The sequence below is a fragment of the Urocitellus parryii genome, chromosome 15, assembly GCF_045843805.1.
Source record: "Urocitellus parryii isolate mUroPar1 chromosome 15, mUroPar1.hap1, whole genome shotgun sequence".
In the NCBI taxonomy this organism is placed as follows: domain Eukaryota; kingdom Metazoa; phylum Chordata; class Mammalia; order Rodentia; family Sciuridae; genus Urocitellus; species Urocitellus parryii.
In genome coordinates, this window is record NC_135545.1 from 8,680,005 (window position 1) to 8,691,910 (window position 11,906).

Genomic DNA, 11,906 nt, shown 5'->3' on the forward strand with positions numbered 1-11,906 from the left:
TGGCAGATAGGAAAATTTTCTTACTTCAGTCCATAAATCCTGAAAGAATAAAACCCATTCCCATATATTAATCAAAAGGTAAGGGAGGACTGGACCCAGGAGTCCAGTTACAGTCCACCCCCATATCTGCTGACTCGATTCAGGTTCTTGTCTTTAGATTAAAAGTGTCTTCAGTGCACATTTCCTTCCAGGCTATTTTTACACTGGTTTTATGTAAAACCTCTATGTTGAAAACTCTTCTAAATGCAAATAAATGGAAAAAAAATACTTTCTTCAATTCCCATGGATACATCAGTGGGGTTATTTGGCAGCACTTGCTATGGGGTCCTGTCCATGAACTCAAGCTCAGATCATGATCCTCACATGCCCTGAATGAGGCCAAAATTGCTCAATACAAAGAAATTGATCACCATCACAAGTTGTTTTTACCAACCAGTTAATTTGACCATGATAAAAAGTTAATGATTCTTTACTTTGAAGTCTAGTCTCCCAGTGTCTCCCACATCACCCAATTGTGGCTACAGCTGGAACCCCAGCACCACACACATCATCATGAAAGATGACTACCTGTGGTTTGAAGGGTTACCTTTCCTGGTTCTTGGTTACAGCTATGAAGTTACAAAAGAAGTATGTGCTCAGTTTGTAATAAAGGATGAAGATATAGTAATGGTGTCTTACCCAAAGTCAGGTAAGAAAACAGAACAGGAACCCCCCATGAGAAAGGTGAGGGCTGCGTTCCTCACTCACTCAGCAGAGGATGGAATGGGCTCTCCATGCCAGTGAGACCTGCTCTGGGGCAGGAGGGGCACTGCCTCAACCCACCTCCATTTGTACTAGTGCAGAGTGACATAAGTCATCAGGGATCATCTAAGGTATTGGAGAAAGATATAGGAGTGACTCTTAAGCAGATTTAGGCATTTGTATGGTTGCATGGGAGAAGGGGATGCAAGAGGGTGACCAGTGAAGACCTAATAGCAAAATAGCAGCTCCATAGAAATGAAAAGACTGAATGGAGGTCATGTGGTGAAGAGGGGTACTGTAGAGCAGGAGAGTCAGCATGGACAATGGCTGGGAATCAGAAGAGCCTGGAAAATTCAAGGGACTGAAAGGGAATCCATCATGCATCTATCTACGAGAGCGGGACTGGGGGAAGGAGCATTGCAAACTGGGTGAAGATTGAAGCCACTGAAGTTGAAGGGGCCTGGTGCTGGAGAGTCAGAGGAAGTGGGGACACACTAAAAGGATCCCAGGAAAAAGCCAAGAGGTGGAAGCAACTTAAAACCCATTGACAGATGAATGCACAAACAGAATGTGGCATGTTGATACTACGGGATATGATTCAGCCTTAACAAGTAAGCATAATCTGACACCTTCTGCAACACAGATCAGTCTTGAGGGCATCCTGCTAAATGCAGTATGTTGGGCACAAAAGAACAAATAGTATAGGATTCCAGTGGAACAAAATACCTAGTGTAGTCAAGTTCATAGAAACAGAGAGCCCCATGGTGTGTTCCAGGGTCTGAAAAAATGAACTAATAGGGAAATGTTGTTAATAAGCAGAGATTTTTTCAGTTTATCAAGATAAAATGGTTCTGGTCATTGGCTGAGCGACAATAGAAACATGCTTAACATGGCTTAGCACCACCCGGCTGCATGCAAAATGGGTGTGATGGTAAAGTTTATGTTATGTATTTTATCATAGCTCTTAGTTCACAAGTCAGAATAAAATGAGTGGCCATCAATTTTTCTTCCTTATCTAGGATCCCACTGGTTGATTGAAATTCTATGCCTGATTCACTCCAAAGGTGATACCAAGTGGATTCGATCTGTGCCCATCTGGGAACGGGCACCCTGGTTAGAGTCAGATGGGGATACAAATTGTTAAAGGAGAGAGAGGGCCCATGGCTCCTGGCCTCTCACCTCCCCTTCCATCTCTTCCCTAAATCTTTTTTCACTTCCAAGGCCAAGGTCAGTGCCTAATGTTTGATCAATGTTTTTGCTCTTGCATGTGCCCAGATAACCCCCGCAGATCTTGCTGGGTATCTGCTCGTTGGGTAGGTTGTGTGAGACCTCAGATTCTCAGACATTATTAGGTAAGATTGATGTGGCCACAACCTAGACTGCATTTGAGTACAAGGATATGGGCCATTCCAGATTAACCTAGCCTGAATTCTGGGGCAGAGTGACTGGCTACAGCCAGAATCTTAGAAAACCACATCTTATAAGCAATCAGAATCTGTAGCTGCATTTGGACTAGAGCATCTCACCTTTATTGCTCTTAATGATATCAGTCAATATTAATTCAGTAAAAACCTCTTGCCAGGTAGGTGGAAGAACCCAAGTCAGTATTGACCATATGAGGAGCAGATCCTGCATGAATAGATACCTGTTTAAATTTAGGAAATTTCTATGGAGTTGTGGCTAGCTAGGTGACCACAGCAGCCCTCTGCATGTCACTGGGCTCTGTGATCAGCAGCCACTCCCCCCCTTGACCCCGCCTGATGAATGATCAGCACAGACCATAGATATCCAAGAATTAACAAGCCACAGATTTTTTTTTAGAAACATACCTTCTTAAAATGATTGTTTACTTCTGAATTTTTTCATGTTTTTGTTTAAACAACCCCAAGAAACCTAGAATAATAATCTCCTATCTTGAAAATGTCACAAAGTATCTAACAGTGAGCCTGCCCCAATAGACCCATTTCCATGTCTCCTCTTGGGTTTCATTAACCTCTGTCTGATTAAACTGAGACGTAGGAGACATAAGACCTTCAATAATAACACCAAGAGAGTTGGGGCAAATACAAAGTCAATTTTGGATATTCAAGGACCAAATTTTGTGTGTGTGTTTGTGTGTTCACTATCTTAAACACCAGCTTCTTAATGTGCAAATGTGTACACAGTCAGGCAATTATCATCCAGACAAGAATAGAACACTTCTACCATTCAGAAAGTCCCCCCAGGCCCCTTCTACCAATCAGTGCCCACCACCTGAGGGGAACACTCCCTGCACTTCAGCTACTGACTACTTTTGCTTATTCTTGAGTTTTGTATAAATGCATTCATGCTGTATGATGCCATATCTGGGAGATTCCTCAATGGTCTTGAGTATGAGAATGACTATATGTTGCTATGAATCTGAATATACCATAATTTACTGATCCACTCTGCTGTTAGTGATCATTCTGGGAAAGCACACACATACCCCTCACCACTTACCATTTAAAACTTTCCAGTAGCTTCCCATGTGAAGTAGACTAATATCCCAGGAAGAAGAGACAAGGTCTTCCTCTTCTATTCCTAGAATATGAATATGTAATAGGAACTTTAAAATGTGTATTTGATGAATGAATGCTATAACTAATTCATTAAAGGAATCCATTGGTGTTTAGTAGAGATTAAGTAAGAACTGCCTGGGTAAAGATCAAAATCAGGGTGGAAATGACTGATTAGGACTAATTTTTCTTTCTCTCATTTTTTCTTAATTTAAGGTGATATATATCATGAGAAATCCCAAAGATGTTCTTGTGTCAGGTTACTATTATTGGACTATAACAAACTTTTCTAAGAAACCAGAGTCACTGAAACAGTATTTTAAATGGTTCTTCCAAGGCTACAGCGAGGGTTCTGTGACATATAGATCTGCTTCCTTTACACTATTGGTCTTTCTCCTAATTTTCTGGGATCCCTTTTGAATTGTTTATCTGTATAGATTCACATACAAGAGAAAACAGATAACCCTTGACTTTGTGAGTCTGGCTTCTTTCAATTACCCTGCTGGTCTCCAGTTCCACCCATTTTCCTGCAAATGGCATAATTTAGCTCTTCTTTATGACTGAGTAAAATCCATCATGTGTATGTACCACATGTTCTTTATCCATTCATCCATCAGGGGACACCTAGGCTGGTTCCCTAACTCAGCTGCTGTGAATTGAACTGCTATCAACATGGGTGGTGCATGTATTGCTATAGTGTGCAGACTATGGTCTGTGCTGATCATTCATCAGGCCGGGTCAGGGGTGGGGGGAGGCTGGAGTGGCTGCTGATCACAGAGCCCAGTGACATGCAGAGGGCTGCTGTGGTCACCTAGCTAGCCACAACTCCATAGAAATTTCCTAAATTTAAACAGGTATCTATTCATGCAGGATCTGCTCCTCATATGGTCAATACTGACTTGGGTTCTTCCACCTACCTGGCAAGAGGTTTTTACTGAATTAATATTGACTGATATCATTAAGAGCAATAAAGGTGAGATGCTCTAGTCCAAATGCAGCTACAGATTCTGATTGCTTATAAGATGTGGTTTTCTAAGATTCTGGCTGTAGCCAGTCACTCTGCCCCAGAATTCAGGCTAGGTTAATCTGGAATGGCCCATATCCTTGTACTCAAATGCAGTCTAGGTTGTGGCCACATCAATCTTACCTAATAATGTCTGAGAATCTGAGGTCTCACACAACCTACCCAACGAGCAGATACCCAGCAAGATCTGCGGGGGTTATCTGGGCACATGCAAGAGCAAAAACATTGATCAAACATTAGGCACTGACCTTGGCCTTGGATGTGAAAAAAGATTTAGGGAAGAGATGGAAGGGGAGGTGAGAGGCCAGGAGCCATGGGCCCTCTCTCTCCTTTAACAATTTGTATCCCCATCTGACTCTAACCAGGGTGCCCGTTCCCAGATGGGCACAGATCGAATCCACTTGGTATCACCTTTGGAGTGAATCAGGCAGAGAATTTCAATCAATTGTTTTGGATAAATATCAAAGTCTGGGTCATATGGTGGTTCTATTCCTAGTCTTTTGGGGAAGCTTCATACTGATTTCCATGGTGGTTGTTCTAAGTGTACATAAGTGTTCCTTTTCACCACATTTCTACAGCATTTATTATTATTTGTGTTCTTCATGATTGCCCTTCTAAATGGGGTGAGATACAATCTCCTGTACTTGGAATTGCTTTTCTCAGCTTGTTAAATATGTTGTAATTCTTTTCATGAATGCGTTGGCCGTTGCATTTCTCCTTTTGAGAAATGATTGTCATTTACCCATTTCCTCATTGGGTTATTTGGTTATTGGGGTTAAGATTTTTGAGTTCTTTATGTATTCTTGATATTAATGCTCTATGAGAAGAGTAGCTGGCAAAGATTTTCTCCCATTCTCTAAGCCCTCTCTTCTCTGTCTCATTTCCTTTGCTGTACAGAGATTTTTTTTTAACTTGAAACCATTCCATTTATCAATTCTTGGTTTTGTTCCCTAACAGAAGTCTTACTGAGGAAGTCATGCCTGAACCTATACATTAAAATGTAGGTGCCCGGTTTTCTACTAGTTAGTTACAGTGTCTATAGACTAATTCCTATGGTTTTGAGCCACTTTGAGTTGATTTTTGTGCTGGATTTAGCTTTAGTCTTCTAATGTAGATACTCAGTTTTCTAAGTAACATTTATTAAACATGCTTTGTTTTCTCCAATATTTGCTTTCGGTGTCTTTGTTAAAGGTCCAATGACTCTATGTGTGGATTATTTCTGTATCTTCTATTCTCATCAATTGATCTGTGACTGTTTTAATATTAGCACATTTTTCATTATTATACCTCTGTAGTCTGGTTTGAGATGGGGGAATGTGATAACTTCAGTATTATTATTATAATTATTATTATTATTATTATTATTATTTTGCACTGGGTATTAGACTCAGGGCCTTACAGTTGCTAATCAAGTGCTCTGAACCACATCACCAGCCCTTTGTCATTGCTCTGAATTGCTTCAGCTAAGCTTGGTCTTTTATCTGTCATTTAAGTTTTTTGGAACTGTTTCTATTTCTGTGGAGAATGACATTGGTATTTGATGGGGATTGCATCAAACCTGTAGATTTCTTTTGGTAATATAGCAGTTTTAATTCTGCCTATCCAAGAACATGGGAGGGCTTTTTACTTGTACTGTCTTCTTCTTCAATTTCTTTCTTCAGTGGTCTGTGATTTTAAATGTGAGAGGTCTTTCACTTCTTTGAGGAGATCATGCCTAGGATTTTGTTGTTTTTGTTGTTGTCTTTTGTTTGTGTGTTTCCCATGATTGGACCCAGGGGCACTTAACCACTAGGCACATCCCCAGCCCATCTTTTTGTATTTTATTTAGAGACAGGGTCTCACTGAGTTACTTAGGGACACATCAAGTTTTTGAGTCTGGCTTTGAACTCACAATCATCCTGCCTCAGATTCCTGAGATGCTGGGATTACAGGAGTGAACCACCACACTAAGCTACCTAGGTATTTTTTAGACAATTGTGGAAGAAATTGTATTGCTGATTTCTTCCTCAACAGATTAATTATAGTTATGAAGAAAAGTGCTTAAATTTTGTATGTTGATTTTGTATCCTGCTACTTTTGCTAAATTTGTTTATCAGTTCTAAAACTGTTTTGGGGAAAGAGCTTTTTGGGTCTTCAAAGCATAGCATCATATTATCTGTGAACAGTGATATTAGGCTTCTTTTTTTTCTTACTTCTGATTATTTAAATTTCCTTCTCTTGCTAGATTTCCCTGGCTAAAGTTTTAAGAACTCTATTGAATAGGTATGCTGAGGGTGGACATCCTTGCCTTGTCCTTGATTTTAGAAGGATTGCTTCCAGATTTCCCCAGGTTAGCATGATGTTGGCTTGGGTTTGTCACACACAAGCCCTCATGATGCTCACTGAAATTCCTCTGTCAAGGCAAATTCCATTGATGTGGGGAAATACATTTGTGGATTTGCATGTGTTGACCCAACCTTACATCCCTGGATTGAATTCAACATGTTGTAATGTACAATCTTAATGTTTTAAGATTAACACAACATGTCCTGTGTATAATTTTAATATTAAATAGGATTTGCTGACATTTTAATAAGGTTCTCTGTATCTATGTTCATCAGGAATATTGGTCTGTGGTTTTCTTACTTAATATGTCTTTGTCTGTGTTGGGTTATCAGTATGAGACTGGTTTCATAGAATGAATTCAGGAATGACCCCCTCTCGACTTCAGTACCTAGTTTGAGGAGCATTGTTGGGACCTCTGCTGACCACGGAAGTGCAATCGCTGGGGAAAGAGGAAGAAAAACCACTGTTGGAAATCCCCAGTCTTGTGATTCTGGTTTTGTGATTCTCCATGTACATGACAGTTAGAGCTTGAGAAATGGCTTCCATATACGTGCCTGAACGGCCCCAAGATATGGCTTCCGCAAACACAAAGAATAACTCCCCAGCAATGGGGCACACATACCTAATGGGGTATTGTTTCTGCAACTAGGGTAACGGGGCTCTGTTTCTGTAACTGGGGTGCCTAGGCTACCCCAATCTGGGGGACTCTCCGATCTTTGATTGGCCCCTGCCTTTGCCCCCCACCTCCCTTCTCCTCTCTCTATATAAGTCCTCTCCCTCCACAATAAACTGAGTTGCTGCGCCATCTCGGCTGACTCAACTCCCGACTCGGTGTGATTTTTGCCAGGCAGGGTGGCTGGCCGGGTCTCGACACTCACCCTCTCGCTCAGCCCGGAGACACTCACTAGCTGGTCTAGTGATTCTCCTCAACCTCTGTCGGAGGGCGGTCCGACAGAGCACTTATCAACTATACATGAATAGAGCTGTCAGGATGTTAGAGTGACAGGGATGGCACAGACCTGTTTTGATAGTGTGTCACCTGCACCCCTGTGCCTGCCCCACAGTGCCCTATGGATCATGGTTTGAGCACATTCGTGGCTGGATGTCCATGAGACACAGCAAGAATGTCCTACTGCTAAGTTATGAAGAGCTGCAGAAGGTGAGCACCCTCTCATAGTCAGTGCCCACCACTCCCCACCATTCTTGCTCCCTTCCATGCCCCTGGTCCTCAGTGACTCCACTCCACCTCCCCTGTCAAAGCTCAGCCTCTTGGAGGTCACTAACAGTGGATGAAACCTTGGTCTCTAGAGCTCTGCTTCTGTGACTCTCCCCAAGTTCTAAGCTCTTTCTCCATGTCTTCCAATTTATTGCATCTGGCAACATCAAAGCCATGCCTTATGCTAGCACCTGTGTCTGTCAGGATTTTGTGGGCAGCCCCTATAATGCTGACAGAAACCCAGTCATCAGAAGGGACTGGGTAGAAAGCATTAATCTGAGAGTTACATCCACCTCTCTGGCATCTCTCCCTCACTGACAGGGGATATGAAATATGAGAAGCCACTTTGTGTAACTATTCTGAGGGGTCAGGGGCTGGAGTAACAGGAGAGGCCTGCAAATGATGCTCAGCTCATGTGAGTGGGTCCAGGGTAGAGCTGTGACACAGGAATGACTCCCCATGATCTCTCGCACAGTGTGGTGACTACAGATATCAACAATTAATTGTACATTTCAAAATAGCAAATGGAGAGGATTTTGAGTGTTCCCAACTATATAAATGATGTGTGTCTGAATTTTTAGATCAGATCATCACACACTGAAAAGGTACTTATTCTACCTTTATTTTTCTTTTAGAGCAGAAAAATCACACAATGAACTACACAAAGATGCACAGTTCTCCATATGAGTTTAATAAGTCCAGACACAATTGAAAACTTTTGAATTTTTTGAAATTTGTTTTCAGAATTATTAATGTAAAAAAAAAAAGTAAGAGAGGGAACAAACCTATAGAGAACACTTGTCCTGTGAGTGGGTCTTGGGGACAGAGAAGATGCCACAGGCTCAGGCATCTGCTTCCCCTGGAGAAAAGACGGGTCCCCTTCCTGCAGCTGCTTCCTGTTCTGCTGTGTCCTCAGCATGAACTCAGTTCTCGCCAAGGAGCCTTGATGTCACCTTCAGCCACCTCAGCAGCAGGCTCCCACATGTCCTTTCAATTCACCTCTCAAATCACACAACACGTTTTTTAAAATTATTGCCACAGTTGTGTGTCTTCTTGTAATGGATTGACTGGGGCTCATGAAAATAAAAACTAATGATAAAGCACTTTCCTCTTAAAAGGAAGGTCTAGGATTACAAGCAAATTTTTAGTTCTTATACGGATCAATTTCCTTGGTGTGATCTCCCAGGAATATATATCAATAATCCTGGGGCTCAAGTTTATGAAGATATGATAAACCCCTATGTGTTATTCAAGTGTCAATTAAGGAACACAGTAGCACTTGGTGTAAGGATTAGCCTTTAGGGGATTGGTATCCTTGCATTATCTTGCATTCTTTTTTTTTAGGGTCTTTTTTTTTTTTCTTACATAGTGGAATGCATTACAATAATAATTATCCATTCACAGCACAGTTTTTTGTATCTCTGTATTTAAAGTATGTTCACGCCAAATTATGCCATTATACATGAGCCTTATTATTATTATCATTATTATTATTATTGTTATTATTACATTGCAATTCTCATTCTTAAGAGTCTCTTTAGAAATCCCGACACCTGCCTTTGGTGTGTCCTAAACTCAACCACACTGGGAAACCCATGTTGAGCTTCATGCACATCCTTTATACCCCTTCTATTTGCCTGTTTTTCTTTCTCCCTCCTTCTGGCATCCATGTCAGTCCTTTCTCATTTTGAGATGTCATTCTTTTCCTCTTTCTCCCCCACACCCCTCCTCACACTTCCATTCTAATTTCCCGTCTCTGCTGTCCTTCCTGTTCAGAGCCTCACTCTTGATTGTTCACATTGTAGGACCCAAGAAGCACCATAGAGAAGATCTGTCAATTCCTGGGAAAGAAGTTAAATCCAGAAGAACTGGACTCAGTCCTCAAGAATAGCTCCTTCCAAGTCATGAAACAAAACAAGATGTCCAATCTTGAAATACTGTCTGAAATTCTCGCTACTAAGCATTTCTTAATAACAAGAAAAGGTAAATGCTTTGGAGTCGGAATGTATGGGAATACTTGGGGGGGATTCTTGTGTTTACCACCCAACACTAAGTGTGAAGGGGTTTGAGCATAGTAATTTTAATAATTCTTGGCCAAGAAAGCTTCAAATCTGCCCTTATGGGAAAAATGTTTTCATGTTACGGGAATGGACTACAAGTACCCAGAGAAAGTTTATTCCATCGTGGAGAGGAGGGTGGGTTTTGTTGATGGTCATATCTAGGCTACTCCACTGATGACTTACCATAGAGAACTGCTCTTTTTTAAAAAAGTGATATACAGTGAAAATTTCAATTGTAGAAAGTAGGGAGTGGGTCGTTTGTTATGAGACATTGTAAGGCCTCCTTCCTGTGGGGAAAGATGAATCATAGCTATACCCTATTGAAAATGACTGCTGCAAGTACACACAGAACCTGTGCTTCCAAAATTCTTCTGATTCACATGTTTCGGCAATGATAAATCATGGAATAAATATACTAAATGCTTCAAAGATATTCAAGTGGTCAGGATTCCTGCCACCCAGTACACCTGGAGCAAAGAGCAAGAAAACCGAGGACAGGGCTGGGGATAGAGCTCAGTGGGAGAGCACATCTGTAATGAAGATTGATCTACAGATGAAGATATCAATGAAAATGGGCGTAAGAATGAGTGTTTATAGGAGAGCCATTATGTATTAGACATTCTACTACATTGTTTATATGCTTGTATTATTTATAAGCATATATTACCTTAAATATTGTTGTATTAAATAATTAGATTGCTCTACTATGTGAAAATTAATTTATATAAATAAATTAATACTGTAATCATATAAGTAAAGGGTATGACTTATGTCCACACCTTTAGCTTCGATTCCACCCCCACCACTTTCATACTGGATAACCCTGCCAGTGCCTTTTTTAAATCCCTGTCTATAAAATAGGGTATTATGTTTATATATATCTCATTCATTATTATATCATAATTCTTTCAAAAATAATTTATTGAGTATATGCTATGTCATCCTCTGAAGCTCAAACTCTTACGTAATTTTTGAAAATTTTTGACTTCATAATGTGTTATAAAGTGCATATCATATGCACATTCAAAAAGGAAATACCTAGAACGTATCATACTTGATCATTTCTATGGTGTCAACAAGGATGGAGATGTATGGTTCTGAACTGAGAGCCTCACTGAGTCACTGCAAGGAGTAAATACCTGAATCAGGCAAATGGATGTGAGGTGAAGGTGTCTGATAGGACAGCACTCTGGGGTAAGAAGTGTGAAAGGTAAACACCCTGAGGAGTGGGACAGCCTGGCAAGTCTGAAGCTGAGTCAGAAGACTGTGTCATGGAGCCGAGACAGTAAAAGCGTAGTCACAGAGATGGAATCTGAAAAAACAAGGACCCTACATAGGCCCGCAAAAGCACAAGGGAACTTGGCTGAAACAAACTGCAAGTTCCTGGGAGACTGACCCAGAATTGCTGGAGCCACTGGATCTGGTAACGGATCCACAAGGTATCACGTGCAGAAGAACTTCTCACAGGGATTGGCCAAAAGCAGAGACACTAGTTGTGACCTGCTCTGATTACCCAGGTCAGAAATTCTGTGAGCTTAGGCCAAACTGCTAAAACGAAAGAAGTGATCAGAATTAGTTATGATCCAGATGTTCTGATCTTATAGTCAGCATAACTGCTTATTGATTCTGTGCAGGATGGTTTGGCAGAGAAGTCAAGACACACTTTCCTGGCATGTAGAAGGGGAAAATGGGTGTGGTGGCCAGGCAGGAGAAGGCCTCACCAATGACCCAGGGGTCACTCTGCTGTCTTGACAGAACAAGGAGGAGGTCGCCATCAGACCTATCCCTAGATCTGATCTGTGTCTACTTCATCTTTTCCAGGCATCTGTGGGGACTGGAAGAATCACTTCACAGTGGCCCAAGCTGAAGCCTTTGATAAAGTTTACCAGGAGAAGATGGCGGGTTTCCCTAAAGAGCTGTTCCCATGGGAGTAATGTCCAAAAAATTCTAGAACTTATATGGATGCTAATATTTTTTTCCTGTCTTGGGACATATACAGGACT

General features: G+C 41.2%; 1 pseudogene across 1 annotated transcript; it reads left to right on the top strand.

Moving 5' to 3' along the window:
* Positions 1–537: 537 nt before the first annotated feature.
* On the top strand, positions 538–11,906 carry LOC113178017 (sulfotransferase 2A1-like; annotated as a pseudogene). Its single transcript, XR_013342490.1, has 6 exons — positions 538–688; positions 1,761–1,968; positions 3,495–3,621; positions 7,692–7,786; positions 9,649–9,826; positions 11,725–11,906. The product of XR_013342490.1 is annotated as a sulfotransferase 2A1-like (transcript).